Source organism: Rhinolophus sinicus, chromosome 13 (genome assembly GCF_057876585.1).
Source record: "Rhinolophus sinicus isolate RSI-liver-muscle chromosome 13, RSI-T2T, whole genome shotgun sequence".
NCBI classification, from domain to species: Eukaryota; Metazoa; Chordata; class Mammalia; order Chiroptera; family Rhinolophidae; genus Rhinolophus; species Rhinolophus sinicus.
The window spans coordinates 42,385,547-42,402,840 of NC_142513.1; the positions used below are offsets into that span (position 1 = coordinate 42,385,547).

At 36.5% G+C, this 17,294-nt stretch overlaps 1 pseudogene; it reads right to left on the reverse strand.

Moving 5' to 3' along the window:
- Positions 1-9,911: 9,911 nt before the first annotated feature.
- LOC109437950 (translationally-controlled tumor protein-like) lies at positions 9,912-10,439 on the reverse strand (annotated as a pseudogene).
- Positions 10,440-17,294: the final 6,855 nt, after the last annotated feature.

Here is a 17,294-nt window from a genome sequence, read left to right on the forward strand (position 1 = left end):
GTGATTATTCGTTTATTAGTAATTGCTTTGCTTGCTTCCTTAAGGCAGGTCTTGCTCTCTCCCCCAATTGCATTTTAGGAGCCTGAAGGTCAAGGAGAAGGTGGTATGATGTAAAGTAGGCTTGGGATACAGATGCCATGAACACTTCTTAGGGACGTGCAGCTCACAGCTCCTGTGATCTCTCTGGGTTTTGTCCAGCAAATGGTTCAAAAGCCATTTTGAGCAAAATGGTTCAAAAGCTTTTTAATATGGAGACTGAATCTCAACTCCCCACTGCTTAGCTGTTTGATCCCTTTTAGATATAATTTAAATTTTCTGTGCCTCAGTTTCCTCACCAGTGCAGGGGGTTAGAGTAACAATACCTACTCCACAGGGTTACTGAGAGTGTTGGGTGAGATAATGTAACTCATTTAGCACAGTGCCAGGGACAGGTAAGTGTCTCCTGCTGGTACCTGGCAGTTTCCTGAGGCTTCCTATTTGACAATACCTTTTTATTAGCCTAGTGCTGGAACTTCTAATAAAAACACATTTCTTTTTAAAAAGAATCTATATATCTAACCTTTCTATAAATTCTGACAGGCGTTCCCACCAACAGACTTTTTGATCTTATAACATATACTATTTTTAAAAAAGTTCTGCTTGTTAGTATCTTGTGCAAAGCCAATCCAGAGTCAGTTCAATGGATAAAGGAATGCAGTAAATGCAGGTTTTAGTTAATATGTCACAATGGAACCCTTTAAAAAATGTTAGTCAGGTTATAGTGTCAGTAAGAGTCCAAATCAGTATCTAGTAGTCATCATTTTCTTGAACTACATAAGATGGACTACACAAGAAAAAAATAGTACATATAAAAAAACCAACGTAGTTTTTACCCAGATGACATCACATGAAAAAATTTACTTTGAGATGTTTATGTCAAGCAACATTATCAAACATACTGGGTTTCTTTCTTAAATACTGCCTCATTGTAACCATGTAAATGTCAGACATATAAAAATACCCCAATTCTGCTCTTTTCCCTACAATTGTAAGAATACTGTTTTTGTTCTTTCTCCTCATTTTCCATCTTTATATTATCCTTAAAACTTCAGGCATTAAATCTGTCATATGGTGTTGTCATGTTTTATTTTATCAGCGTTTTTTTGTGTGTGTTAGCCAAAACAAACAAACTTTTGTCTACATCGAGCAGGCAAAGACAAGCCTTTTGGAGGAGCTTGGGCAAGCGCTGAGCAGGGACTTAAATTTCGGCTTTGTGTGCATGACTGCTGAAGGCTCCCTGTCAGTCAGCCCAGAGCAGCCAGGAACAGGAGAAGAAAGTTTCTTAAGGAAACAGTCCCAGTCTCCTAAAAACACAATGAAAGGTGGTGCTAAAGGGGAGGATGTTTGAAAAAAAGCCATAAAGGAGACTTCCCACATGTCCCTGGTGTATGGCTTCCACTTGGGTTACTTAGGAGTACAGGAACAATTTGTCTTTTGTGGGTTGCTCTGCTTAAGCCTAGTTGGATTGTTTTTCTGTGGCTTACGGTGGTCACATCTAGATTTTTAGGGTGGCATGAGCTGGGTTAAATACTTTGAGGTGTCATTGTTTCTTCCCCCCTTTCTTACACCTGCTAGAGGGGTTCAGTCACTTCCTAAGTTTCTTGCAAACCTGTCCCTTTGTCCCATTCTCATGCCAAATCCAGGCCTGCACCATTCCTTGTCTGAATTATGGCAGTGGTCTTGACTCCGATGTCTCTATTTATGTCACCTCTCCAATTTGTTTTCCCTCCTGGAATCATAATCATCTTTCTAGGCTGAAACTATGAACATGTCACTGATATAAGCTCATCATCCCCGACTGGGCATCCATTATTTTGTGATAATGTTCCAACTCAGGCCTTTGCTGCCTGACCAGCCCCCACTCACTTATCCCAGCCACACTTCCCTTACTACAACATGCACACCTATTCTTCATGAATTTATGCTTCAGTTCTTATGTACGTGGTACTTCCCCTCCCAAGAATGTACCAGTCCCATGCTCCATTTCACATTGTTCTGTGATAAACTTCTACTTACACCTAGCACAAATATCACTTACATTAGCACTTATCTGATCTCTGTTTACTCCAAGCCCAACATACACATCGTAAAGTTGGGGCCTCCATATCTTTTGTAGAAGCATGTATTTATCACAGTTGTATTATTGGTTTGTATGTTTGACCTCCAAACTGACTGAACTCCTTTAGGGCAGACCCTGACATGTTTTTGTTTCCCTGGTGCTCAGATGTGGCCAAGTGTATAAGAAATCCTCAGCAAATGTTTCATTACAGAATATCATCTTTTTTTTCATTATTGTATCTCTAATACTTCCAGACACAGAGTAGGCAACCCAAAAATATTCATTGAGTGAACAAATGAGTGAATGAAAGAATGAATGAACTCAACAAGAGGATATAACCCTAATAAACATCTATGCACCCAACATAGGAGCACCTAAATGTATAAAACAGACATTGACTGACATAAAGACAGAGATCAACAGTAACTCTGTCATAGTAGGGGACTTCAACACACCACTGACAACAACAGACAGGTCCTCCAGACAGAAAATCAATATGAAAACAGCGGCCTTAAATGACACATTAGACCAGTTGGATTTAGTCAATATTTTTAGAGCATTTCACTTCCACGTGGCAGAATATACATTCTTCTCGAGTGCACATGGAAAATTTTCCAAGATAGATCACATGTTAGGCCACAAAACAAGTCTCAATAGATTTAGAAAAATTGAAATCATATCAAACATTTTCTCTGATCACAGTGCTATGAAATTAGAAACAATTACAAGAAAAATACTAGAAAACACACAAATACATAGAGGCTGAATAACATGTTACTAAATAATGGATGGGTCAACAATGAAATCAAGGAATAAATCAAAAGCTACCGCAAGACAAATGAAAATGAAAACACAATGAACCCAAATCTATGGGATTCAGTGAAAGCAGTCCTAAGAGGGAAATTCACAGCAATTCAGGCCTACTAAAGAAACAAGAAAAATCTCAAATCAACAGTTTATACTTACACATAAGGGAACTGGCAAAAGGGAGTCCAAAGGGAGTACAAGGAAGGAGATAATAAAGATCAGAGAGGAAATAAACAAAATAGAGACACCCCCCCCCCCAAAAAAAAATACAAAAGATCAATGAAACCAAGAGCTGGTTTTTAAGAAGATAAACAAAATCAACAAAGCTTTGGAAGGCTCATAAAGAGAGAGAGAGAGAGAGAGAGAGAGAGAGAGAGAGAGAGAGAGAGAGAACCCAAATTAATAAAATCAGAAATGAAAGAGGCAAAGTGACAACAGATACCACAGAAATACAGAAAATTTTAAGAAATTACTATGAGCAACTACATGCCAACAAATTAGACAATCTGGAAGAAATGGATAATTTTCTAGAAGCATACAACCTTCCAAGGCTAACTCAAGAAGAAATGGAAACTGAATAGACTGATTACTACCAATGAAATTGAATCAGTAATTAACAAGCTCCTAACAAACAAAAGCCCTGGACCAGATGGCTTTACAGGTGAATTTCACAAAACATTCAAAAAAGAATTATCACCTGTTCTCCTCAAACTAATTAAAAAAATCTAGAAGGAGAGAAGTCTCCCACACTCTTTTCATGAGGCTACTATCATCCTGATCCCCAAATCAGGCAAAACATTAAAAAAAAGAAATCTACAGGCCGATATCCCTAATGAACATAGATGCAGATCCCTCAACAAAATATTAACAAACAGAATTCAGCAATACATTAAGAAGATCATACACAATGATCAATTGGGATTCATTCCTGGTATGCAAGGTTGGTTCAATACTTGCAAATTAATTAATGTGATATGCCACATTAACAAAATGAAAAATAAATATCATATGGTCATACCATTAGATGCAGAAAAAGCATTTGACAAAATCCAATAGCCATTTATGGTAAAACTCAAGAAAGCAGAAATAGAGGGATCGTATCTCAGCATAATAAAGGCCATATATGATAAACCCACAGCTAACATCATACTCAATGGGAAAAGCTAAAACTATTCCCCTTAAAATCAGGAATATGACAAGTTTGCCCACTTTCTCCACTTTTATTTAACATAGTTCTGGAAGTTCTATCCACAGCAATCAGACAAGAAAAAGAAATTAAAGGAATCCAAATTGGTAAGGAGGAAGTAAGATTGTCATTATATGCAGATGACATGATTCTATATCCCTGAAAACTCCCCAAAGACTACACCAAAAAAATATTAGAACTGATAAATGAATTTAGTAAAGTAGCAGGATACAAAATTAATATTCAGAAAGCAGTCGCATATGTATACACCAATAATAAACTATCAGAAGGAGAAATTAAGAAAACAGTCCCATTTACAATTGCTTCAAAAACTTTAAAATACTTAGGAATAAATTTAACCAAAGAAGTAAAAGACCTGTACTCAGAAAATTATAAGACATCGAAAAGAGAAACTAAAGAAGATACAAATAAATGGAAACACATACTATGCTCAAGGATAGGAAGAATTAATATAATTAAGATGTCCATACTGCCTAAAGCAATATATCGTTTCAGCACAATATCTATCAAACTACCAAGGACATTTTTCACAGAAATGGAACACATAATCCTGAAATTTATATGGAAAACCGTGAGTAACTATGGTAATCTTGAGAAATAAGAACAAAGTTGGAGGTATCACAGATACTGACATCAAATCATACTACAAGGCTATAGTAATTAAAACAGCATGGTACAGGCATAGAAATAGACACATAGATCAATGGAACAGAATAGAGAGCCCAGAAATAAATGCACGCCTATATAGTCATTTAATCTACAACAATGGAAGCAAGAATTTACATTGGGGTAAAGATAGTCTGTTCAATAAATGGTGCTGGAAAGCCTGGATAGACACATGCAAAAAAAAAACATGAAGCTGGACCACCTCCTTACACCATATACAAGAATAAATTCAAAATGGATTAAAGACTTAAATGTAAGAACTGAAACCATAAAACTCCTGAAGAAAACATAGGAAGTAAATTTGCAGACATTACCTGCAGTAATATTTTTACTCATATATCCCCTAGAGCAAGGGAAGTAAGAGAAAAAATAAACATAAGGGATTACATCAAACTAAAATGTATTTTCACAGCAAAGGAAACCATCAATAAAACAAAAAGGCATCCTACTGAATGGGAGAAGATATTTGGCAATTATACATCTGATAAGGGGTTAATATCCAAAATTTATTAAAAAAACCCATTCAAGTCAACACCAGAAAAACAAACAACCCAATTAAAAAACGGGCAGAGGACATGAAGAGACATTTTTTTCTAAAGAGGACATACAGATAGCAAACAGACATGAAAAAATGTTCAACCTCACTAATCATTAGAGAAATGCAAATAAAACCACAATGAGATACTACCTCACTCCAGTCAGAATGGCTATCATCAATGAATCAACAAACAACAAGTACTGGTGAGGATGTGGAGAAAAGTGATTCCTCCTGCACTGCTGGTGGAATTGCAGATTGGTGAAGCCACTCTGGAAATCAGTATGGAGGTATCTGTAAAGACTGGAAATGGAACTACCTTATGACCCAGGAATTCCACTCCTAGGTATCTATCCAGAGAAATCCAAACTACAATTAGAAAAAAATTTATGTACCCCTATGTTTATTGCAGCGCTATTCACATTAGCCAGGACATGAAACAACAGAAATGCCCATTGGTAGATGACTGGATTAAGAAACTGTGGTACATTTATACAATGGAGTATTACTTGGCCACAAAGAAGAATGAAATCTTACCATTTGCAACAACATGGATGGACCTAGAGAACATTATGCTAAGTGAAATAAGTCAGACGGGAGAAAGACAAGTACCATATGATCTCACTTATATGTAGAATCTAAAGAATAGAATAAATGAGCAAATAATCAGAAACAGTCTCAGAGATATAGAGGAAAAACTGAGGGTTACTAGATGGGAGGGGGGTGAGGATGAGGGAGGTGAGGGGATTAGAAAGCACAGTCGGTAACCACAAGATTGCCACGGGGATACAAAAGACAGTTTAGGGAATATAATCAATAATGTAAAGATTTTTTAGGGTAACTGATGGATTTATTAGGGCAACTACTTCATGGACAGTGTAGCTGCCTGACCACTGTAGTGTACACCTGAAGCTAAAGCTGAATAATAATGAATGTCATCTATAATTTAATATATATATAATCACAGAATGTGGAATATAGCATAAGGAATAGAGTCAGTGGAACTGTAACAGCTATATACAATGTCAGAGGGGTAGTAGATTGGGCGAGGGGGGTTATCACTTTGCGAGGGGTATAAATGTCTAACTATTACATTGTTTTGTACACCTGAAACTAATTAAAAAATGAATAAACTAGCTGATTACATTTTTAGAGCTATATCTTTAGCACAAATGAACTTCCAGAGCCCGTTTGTCCTTTCCGAGTTCCATTCTTTCCCAAGGTGATAACAATTACAAAACATTTCTGAAAGAAATTTAAAAAGACCTAAGTGGAAAAACATCTTATGTTCATGGATTGGAATATTTAGCATTGTTTATATATCAATATTATCCAAATCAATCTGCAGATTCAGCACAATTTCTATCAAAGTTCCAATGACATTTTTAAAAAAGTGGAAAAACTCATCCTAAAATTCATATGGTATTTCAAGGGATCCAGGATAGGTAAAACAATCTGGAGAGAGAAGAACAAACCTGGAGGGCTCACACTTCCTAATTTCAAAAAATTACAAGCTATAGTAATTGAAACAGTATGGTACTGGCATAAGGACAGACATACAAACCAATGGAATAGAATAGAGAGACTAGAAATAAACCCTCACATCAACAAGGATGCTAATATTATTGAATGGGGAAAGGACAATCTTTTCGATATATGGTGTTGGGAAAACTGGATAGCCACATGTGAAGGGATGAAGTTGAAATCTTATATAGCATCCTATACAAAAATTAACTCACAATGGATGAAAGACCTGAGTTTAAGAGCCAAAACTTTAAGAGGATTAGAAGAAAATATAGGGTAAAATTATATGACCTTGGATTTGGCAATGGGTTTCTTTAAAATGACAACAAAATAATAAGTAGAAAATTGGACTTCATAAAAAAAACAACAACACTTTTATGCATGAAAAGACACTGTGAAGTGACACTAGGGAAACTGGGCACAGTAAGAAACACCAGGAATCCATCTCCACTTAGACAACAATTGCATTGGCAGAAAGTGTCGGGTAACTATTCTGAAATTCTGGAGTCTATTTTAAGGCTTGCAGCTTCCAGGGGAAGGTTTGTATAGTAAATCTTAGTTAATTTTAGTCAATAATGAAACCTTAACTGGTGGCGACCTATCTCAACTGCATGGCAGGCAGCAATACACTTATTCCTGGAGCTGGAACAGGTTTCTTGTTACCTGTGGGAGCCAGGGTGGGCAGTAGAGACCTTGTCCTCCAAATATTAGAAATCTGTGTTCTGATCAGAGATTGCTACTTCTGATTGTGGAGGTGAAGACACAGAGGCAGGCCGCATTGTTAGAACTGCCACCTTCATTGCAGCAACCTCCTCTTCCTGAAGGTGCTTCCAGGGGATTGAAACAGCCAAAGCCTGTATTTTCTTTTCTTTTTTTTCCCCTTCATTTTTTTTTCCTTTTTCCTCTTTTGGCAGCCAGGCATTTAAGGATTTGGACGTTCAAAAGTAACCACATATATGGGGGGATTTAAAAAGTCATTGTGTATGCCAAAAGAAAGGCAAAGTCTCAGAATAAAACCCCAAGAAGACCTTCAGTTTATACTTCAGGCTGATTCTTGAAATGTAGCCAACAACCTCAATCAAAGAAACAAAATAAAACCAAAACTAAATAAAACACAAAACTTAAAAAACCCCAGCAAACTCTGGGGAAGAGGGAGAATCAGATTTCCATAATTATCCCATTATAAGATTCAAGTGTCCATTTTTAAATAAAAAAAAATCACAAGGCATATAAAGAAACAGGAAAGTATGGCCCATTCAGAAAATGTCCCTGAGAAAGACCAGATAGTGGACTTAATAGACAAAGCCTTTAGCAGTGTCTTAAGCATACTCAATACTCAAAGAGCTAGAAGAAGTCATGAACGAAGTCCAGAGAATGTTGTATGAACAAAATGGACATATCGATGACAAGATAGACAACATAAAAAAGAAATTCTTGAGGTAAAAACCACAGTAATGAAAACAAAAATATTAGAGGAATTCAACTGTAGATTTGAACAACAAGAAGAAAGAATTAGTAAACTTTAAGATAGGTAAATTGAGAAACAGAAAAAAAAAACTGAAGAAAAATTTGAGAAGTTCTGTTTGAGCTTAAGGGACCCATGGGGATCCCATCAAAGAAATGAACATACACACTGTGGGATTCCCAGAAGGATAGGAGAAAGAGAAAGGGGCAGAAACATTATTGAAAGACTTAATGGCTGGAAACTTCCCAAAATTAATGTGAAATACATGAAACATCCAAAAAGTTCAACAAACTTCAAATATAATAAATCAAAGACCCACACCAAGACAATGAAACTGTCAAAAGCCTAAAACAAAGAACAAATCTTGAAGGTAGAAAGAGAGATGACTCATCATATAGAATAGATCTTCAATAATATTGTCAGCAGATATCTCATCAGAAACTTTGGAAGCCTGAAAGCAGTGGGTTGATATATTCAAAGTGCTGAAATAAAGAAACAGTCAATCATATATCTAGCAATCCTATATCTAGCAAAACTGTCCTTCAAAACATGAGGGAGAAATTAAGATATTTTCAGATAAACAAAAGTTGAGGGAGTCTGTTACTACTAGACCTGCCCTGTAAGAAATGCTAAAGGGAGTCTTTCAGGTTGAAATAAAAGGACACAAGACAGTAAAGCAAAGCTGTAAAAACTTCTTTTCAGATGTCTGTTCTCCATTTGTATGTTTTCCTTTGAAAAGTATCTATTCAGGTCCTCTTTTTTATGCAAGCCCATTTATTTTTTTTCTAATTTATATATATATATATATATATATATATATATATATATATATATATATATATATATATTTTTTTTTTTTTTTTTTTTTTTTTTTTTTTTAAGGAGGGTGCAGCTTACAGTGGCCTATGCGGGGATCGAAACGGCAACCTTGGTGCTACCAGCACCACGCTCTAACCAACTGAGCTAACCGACTGCCCCCCAGTTTTTTAAAATTAAAGTTTATTGGGGTGACAATTGTTAGTAAAGTTACATAGATTTCAGGTGTACAATTCTATATTACGTCATCTGTAAATCACATTGTGTGTTTGCCACCCAGAGTCAGTTCTCCTTCTATCATCATATATTTGATCCCCTTTACCCTCATCTACCACCCCCCTCCTTCCTTACCCTCTGGTAACCACTAAACTATTGTCTGTGTCTATGAGTTTTTGTTTCTCATTTGTTTGTCTTGTTCTTTTGTTGTTTTTGGTTTATATACCACATATCAGTGAAATTGGACTTTTGTTGTTGTGGAATTGTGTGAGTTCTTTATATATTTTGGATAGACCATTATCAGAGGTATCATTTGCAAATATCTTCTCCTATTTGGTTGGTTGCCATTTGATTTGCTGATGGCTTCTTTTCCTGTGCAGAAGTTTTATAGTGTTTTTTTTAGTTTAAATGTATTTTATTTTTAGACAACCTACATGACATGTGTTTCCTAAAAGCAATGCCTCCTCCCCAAATAAATCAAGGTCATGATAAACGAAGAGCGCAAGGTGACATCAGTCCTGTCTGTCCTAGTCCTGGTGTGTGGATGAAAAGTTATGATGATGATGGTTGATGGATCCCAATGGCCAATGGTGTTAACATTTTTCCATTTCTAAACCATCCTTAAAGAAAATCATATATGGGGTCACATCATCTTCGCAGTAGTCCAGCAGAGCAACCATGCCATCTGGATTCATGTTTTCACCAATAAAGAACTGGTAGTTTTTGAAGTTAGCAAGGATATGCTTGATTTGTTCTGTAGCCCCTGCCATAAAGGTTTTACTCTTTCTGATCTCTGTTCTTCAAGTTTCCCTTTGATTGATTTTATATAATCTTTGATGTACTTCTTGTGCACCTCTTTTGTGAAGCTGGTTTCCCGTAAATGATAGTTCATGACAATATCAACACTAGTGACTACCGTGTTTTCTTTTTTCATACCTTTCCCCCTTCAGGCCTTTCTACCAATGAGCGAGTCATCAGTGTTACTCTCTATCCTGCTGACCACCTTCTTCTCCACCTCCAGGCACAGCCTGTTCACTATCTCCTGGATCTTGTAGGTGTCAGAGAACATCTCATCATGGCTGATGAGGTCCCAGTAGATGATCATAATGGCGGCTGGAAGGAGACAACGGTGGCGCTCTCTTAGCAGGAGCTCCAAGAGAGCGCAAGGCAGCCAGAGTGGAGCTCGGGGGGGAGAAGGGAGTGGTCAGAAAAGCAGAAGTTTTCAGTTTTATGTAAATGGAAAAAAACAAAAACCGTATGTTTTCATTCATATGTGGAAAATAAATTAAAATGTAGCAAGACAATCTCACAGATACAGATAACAAAATGGTGGTTAACAGAGAAAAAAGAGGATGGGAGGAGGGCAAAATGGGTAAAGGGGGTCATATGGTAACAGAAGGAAACTAGACTTTGGCTGGGGAACACATAATAGAGTATATAAATGTCAAGTTATAATCCTCTATACCCTTGTATATAATGTTATTAAACAATATTACCCCAATATATTTAATTAAAAAAACTGTATAAACAAATAAAAATATCCAGTAAGGGTAAATATATAGGTAATTATACAAGTTAGTATTATTGTACCTTTGGTTTTTAACTCTGATTTTTGTTTTCTACATGATTTAAGAGACTAATGCACAAAAACCCAATAATTAATTTATATTTTTGGACATAAAATGCATAATGATGTAATGTTGTGATAGGGATACCTGAAAGGAGGTGGGGACAGAGCTGTATATAAACAGAGTTTTTGTATGCTATTGAAGTTAAGCTGATATAAATACAGATTAGAGTGTTTTAACTTGAGGATGTTAGATGTAATGTCCATGGTAACCACAAAGAAAATAGCTATAGAATATACACAAAAAGAAATGTAAAGGGAAATGTTTCATTACAAAAAAAAAGATCAAGACAAACAAATGAGAAACAAAAAGTCATAGACACAGACAATAGTTTAGTGGTTACCAGAGGGTAAGCGGGGTGGTAGATGAGGGGAAAGAGGATCAAATATATGGTGATGGAAGGAGAACTGACTCTGGATGGTGAACACACAATGGGATTTATAGATAATGTAATACAGAATTGTACACCCAAAATCTGTGTAACTTTACTAACAATTGTGACCCAAATTAAAAAAAAAATCAACTAAACACATTAGAAGACAGCAGTGCGAAAAATGAGGAGGGAAAACTATAAGGTGTATGGAAAACAAAACAGCAAAATGGCAGAAGTAAGTCTGTCCTTATCAGTAATTACTTTAAATGTAAATGAATTAAACTCTCTCAATCAAACGACAGATTTAATGAAAAAAAAAAAAGAATTCAACTATATGTTGTCTATAAGAGACTCACTTTAGAGCCAAAGACACAAATAGTTTGGCAATGAAAAGATGGAAAAAGACATTCTGTGCAAATAGTGACCAAAAAAGAGAGTTGGTGGCTATACTAATATAAGAGAAAACAGATTTAAAATTTAAAAAAACATTTATAAGAAGCAAGGAAGGACATTATATATTAATAAAAATTTCAATACAGAAATAAGATATAATAATTATAAATTTTATGCATATAATAACAGGACCTCAAAATAAATGATGCAAAATTGACAGAATTGAAGAGAGAAATAGACAGTTTTATAATAATAGTTCAAGGCTTTAATACCCCACTCTTAATATTGATTTTAAAAAAAGACAGAAGATAAGTAAGGAAATAGAGGATTAACCAACACAATAAACCTACTAAATTTAATGAACATATATAGAACACTCCACCCCAACACAGAATACACATTTTCCTCATGTGCATATGGGACATTCTCCAGGATTACAGGATAGACCATGTCAATCCACAAATCAAGTCTCAATAGATTTAAAAGATATATATATATATATATATATATATATATATATATATATATATATATATATATATATGTATGTATATATGTATATGTATATGAAATTTATAGCTATAAACACATTAAATAAAGGAAAACCACAAATCATATATTATATATACATATATTTTTCCAGTTTCCCTTGTGTTATTGATTTCTAACTTGTTGATATATATATATCAATGACCTCATAACTTAAGGAACTAGAAAAAGAAAACAAACTAAAACTAAATCTAGCAGAAGGAAGGAAATAATAAAGATCAAAGCAGAGATAGAGAAGGGAAAAACAATAGAGAAAAATCAACAAAACCGAAAGTTGTTTCTTTGAAAATATTAACAAAATGGACAAACCTTAGCTAGATTTGATGCAGAATGCTTTCAGGGATGTCCTGAAGCAGACTCAACCTGGAACAGAAATCAGGTTCTTTATGCAAGAAAGAATTCAAGAGCAAGACAAATGTAGGAAAGCACAGAAAGTTTATTAAAGCAAAAGTACACACTTGAGAAGGAAGTACAGGTGAAATCAGAGATCAAGTCATGCCAAGAAGGTCTTGATTAGGGTTTTTATCTCTCTTAGGGGCATGAATTTAGGGACAACAGCCTGTCTCTTCCTCTCTGTTTCCCTTTTTTGGTTCCTCTAGAACTGTCATGGCATCAGTGCAAGATGGGAATTGCAGTAACTGCAATGTAAATGAGATCATAATGACATTAAAATTAACTAAAGATCAGGTGCCAGTCATGGATACTGGCCCAGACAAATGAAAGCAGTTCTTTCTTGTATCTAGCCACAGATGTCGGGTGCAGTTCCTTGTTTTACTTCCTCAAAGGGAAGTGCCTCATTCGGTATCCTGGAGAGGGTTTGACACCCTAGGCTATCTATCCTTCCTCAGATTGGCTAAGAAAAAAGGAGATAAAACTCCAGTTACTAAAATCAGAAATGAAAGTGAGACATTACTACTGATTCTACAAAAATAAAATAGATTATAAAAGAATAATATACACAACTGTATGCCAACAAATTGAATCACCTGGATGAAATGGACAAATTCCTAGAAACACAAAGACTACCAAGACAGTATAATGAAGAAAATGAAAACTTGAGTAGATATATAACTAGTTAGGAGGTTGAATCAGTAATCAGATATCTCCTGACAAACAAAATCCCTGGTCATGATGGCTTAATTGGTTAATTCTACCAAACATTTAAAGAACTAATACCAATACTTCCAAAAAAATTGAAGAGGAAGGAATACTTCCTAAGTCATTCTATGATGCCAGCATTACTATGAAACCAAAGCCAGACAAAAATACTACAAGAAAAGAAAATTAGAAACAAATATCTCTTATAAACATTAATGCAAAAATCTGGCAAATTGAATTCAGTAGCATATTAAAAGTGACCAAGTGGGATAAATTACTAGAATGCAATGGTGTTTTAATGCATAAAATTGATCACTGTAATATACCACTAACACTATAACCTTAACAGAATAAGGGGAAAACCCCACATAATCATCTCAATTGATGCAAAAAAGCATTTGATAAAGTTCAATACCTTTTTATAATAAAAAATAGTAATAAACGAGTAAACTTCAAAATAATAAAGGCATGTATGAAAACCTCATAGCTAACATCATATTCAACAGTGAAAAACTGAAAGCATTTATTCTAAAATCAGGAACAAGACAAGGACACCTGCTTTTGCCACTTCTATTCAACATTGTATTGAAAGTTCTAGATAGAACAATTAGGCAAGGAAATGAATTAAAAGGCATTCATGTTGGGTTTCTGGTCAAGATGGTGGAGTAGGTAAATGCTGTGCTTGCCTCCTCTCATGACTATATCAAAATTACAACTAAACTACAGAACAACCACCATTGAAAGTCTCCTGAAGTCTAACTGAACTAAGGACATACAGAAGCCATCTCAAGACTGGTATCAGGGGCAGAGACACGGAATGGGCTGGTCCCACACCTGCATGTGACCATTAAAAATCAAGAGGGATAGCTCAGCTGTAAAGCTTCCCTTTGGAGGACGGAGGGGTTCCAGCTCCACACCTGGCCCTCCAGCCCAGGGTTCCAATGCCAGGGAGAGAAGCCCCCAGAACTTCTGGCTCTGCAAACCAACAGAGATTGTGGCTGGGTGAGATGGTGGGGGGTGAGGGGTTTATGGAGCTAGGCATTCCTCTTAAAGGGCCCACATGGACTTACTCACGAATGGATTCACTTGGTCTGAGCTCCAGCACTGGGGCAGCCCCTTGAAAAAGTGCCAGGGACATACAAAGAGAAACTGAGTTTTCTGGCTTTAAGGTGAGAGCTGGAGAAGCAGCTTTCTCCCAGACAGAAGTGCTGGCAGAATCCATTATTTCTTTGTAGAGCCCTCCCTGCTCCCAGCATGCAAGTGCAAGTGGCTGCCATGTGTGAGTCTCTATCAACCTAGCTAACACTGTTTATTTGCCCACTCTGCAAATTCTGAGACCCTGGCTCCAACCAAATTTTGGACACACCCAAGCCACTTCCAGTGGCTTTTCCATACAAATGGCCTACCTTGGCTCATGTTGTGGACTTTCCTAAAAATCTCTTAGAAGTTCACAAAACCCAAACAAGCAGGATCTAGCTTTGGTGTGTCCTGTACCTCTTGTTGAGCAGCTCCAAGACTGGTACCAGCAGCAGCCAACCTCAGTTCATGGTTTGGCCTCTCCCAGGTACTTCCAAGCCCAGTGTGGGTGGAAGCATTACCAGATTGCTTTCTGGCTCTTGCTAGGTGGCCCTGGGCAGGGCACAGTCTGCGGCTGAACTGAGCCTGTGGCAGGGCCCATCCCAAGGGGCCCTGGAATTGGCATGTCCACTAACCAGTTTTGAACCAAGCTGTAGCACCATCCAGCCACCTCTGAGTACAACACACCCAAAGGGAAGGCTGGCAGGCACCAGAGCCCTACTAAAGCAAATCCTGCTACACAGAGTCAGTCCCTACACAACAGTTCCTCCACTGTAGTCACAGTAGGTCTTCACAACCAATCAGTGTGAGGGTCAATACTTTGTACTGACATGCAAAACATGCAAACAGCAACCAAGGCTCAAATACAACAGGAAAGCAGACACAACCCACACGAGGGACACACTTGGAGCATCAGCTCAGGTTACCAAGGAGATAATGCCACTGGGCCCCTACTACATAAGGCCAATCTACTAGGACGGAAAGACATAGCAGCTCTACCTAATACATAGAAACAAATACAGGGAGGCAGCCAAAATGGGAAAACAAAGAAACATGTCCCAAATGAAAGACCAGAACAAAGTTCCAGAAAAAGAACTAAACAAAATGGAGACATGCAATCTATTAGACGCAGGGTTCCAAACACTGGTTGTAAGGATGGTCATTTATCTCAGGGAAATCTTCAACGAAAAGATAGGAAACATAAAAATGAAGATAGAAAACATTTTAAAAAGTCCAAAGTAAAGAATGCAATAACTGAAATGAGAATATATTAGTGAGATTCAACAGTACATTAGGTGAAGCAGAGGACTAAGTCAGTGATTTAGAAAATAGGCAAGAGAAAACACCCAATTAGAAGAACAATAAGAAAAAAGAATTAAAAAAAATGAGGATAGTTTAAGGGACCTCTGGGATAAAAGCAAGCATACCAATAATTGCATCATAGAGGTAATACAAGGAGAAGAGAGAGAGCAAGGAATTTGAAGAAATAGTGATGGAAAAACTTCCCTAATCTGGCAAAGGAAATAGATATACAAGCTCAGGATGCAGAGAGTCCTAAACAAAATGAACCCAAACAGGCCCACACCTTAAAAGAATCTTAAAAGAAGCAAGAGAAAAGCAGTTAGTTACCTACAAAGGAGCTTCCATATGACTGTCATCTGATTTCTCAACAGAAACTTTGCAGGCCAGAGGGAACTGGCACAAAATATCCAAATTGATGAAAAGCTAGAACCTGTAATCAAGATTACTCAACCCAGCAAAGTGATATATCGTTTAGAATAGAAAGACAGATAAAGATCTTCCCTGACAAGAAAAACCTAAAGGAATTCATCACCACCAAACCAGTATTAAAAGAAATATTAGAAAGACCTCTTTAAGATGAAAAACACACACGAATATATGAATAATAAAATGACAATAACTATATATTTATCAACAATTACTTTATATGTAAATGGATTAAATACTTCAATCAGAAGACAAAGGATGGCTTGAATGGATAAGAAAACAAGACCCTTATATATGCTGCCTACAAGAGACTCACTTCAGATTGAAAGATACATACAAACTGAAAGTGAAGCTATGGAAAAAGATTTTCATAAAAATGGAAACAAGCAAACAAACAAACAAACAAACAAACAAAAAGCTGGGGTAACAATACTTATATAAGACAAAATAAACTTTAAAACAAAGGTTATATAATATGGCACAAAGAAGGACCCAGTGGTCTCATTTCTGGGTATTTATCTGAAGAAATCTAAAATGGTACTTCCAGGGTACGTGTGCATCCATATGTTCATTGAAGCACTGTTTACAATGGCCTAGATGTGGAGGCAGCCTGGGTGTCCATCAATGGATGAATGGATAAAGAGGAGGTGGTACATATATGTACAATGGAACATTGCTCAGTCACGGATGGGAATGGGTTCTTGCCATCTACAGTGGCATGGGAAGACCTGGAGGGTATTATGGTGAGTGGAGTGTGTCAGACAGAGAACGATAGATGCAATGTGATTTCACTTATATGTGGAATCTACAGAACAAAATAAACAAATAAACAAAACAGAAACAAACTTATAGATAGAGAGAACATTTTGATGGTTTCCAGATGGGAGGGGGATTGAGGTGGTGGGTGAAACGGGGGAAGAGATTAAGAAATACAAATCCATTGTTACACAGTAGTCATTGAGATGTAGTGTACAGCATAAGGAATACAGTCAATTATTGTAATAACTATAAGTGGTGTCAGATGAGTACTAGATTTATTGGGGTGATAGATGGGAGGGGGACTGGGGACAGAGTGCAAAAGGTGAAGGGATTAGAAATACAAATTGGTAGTTAA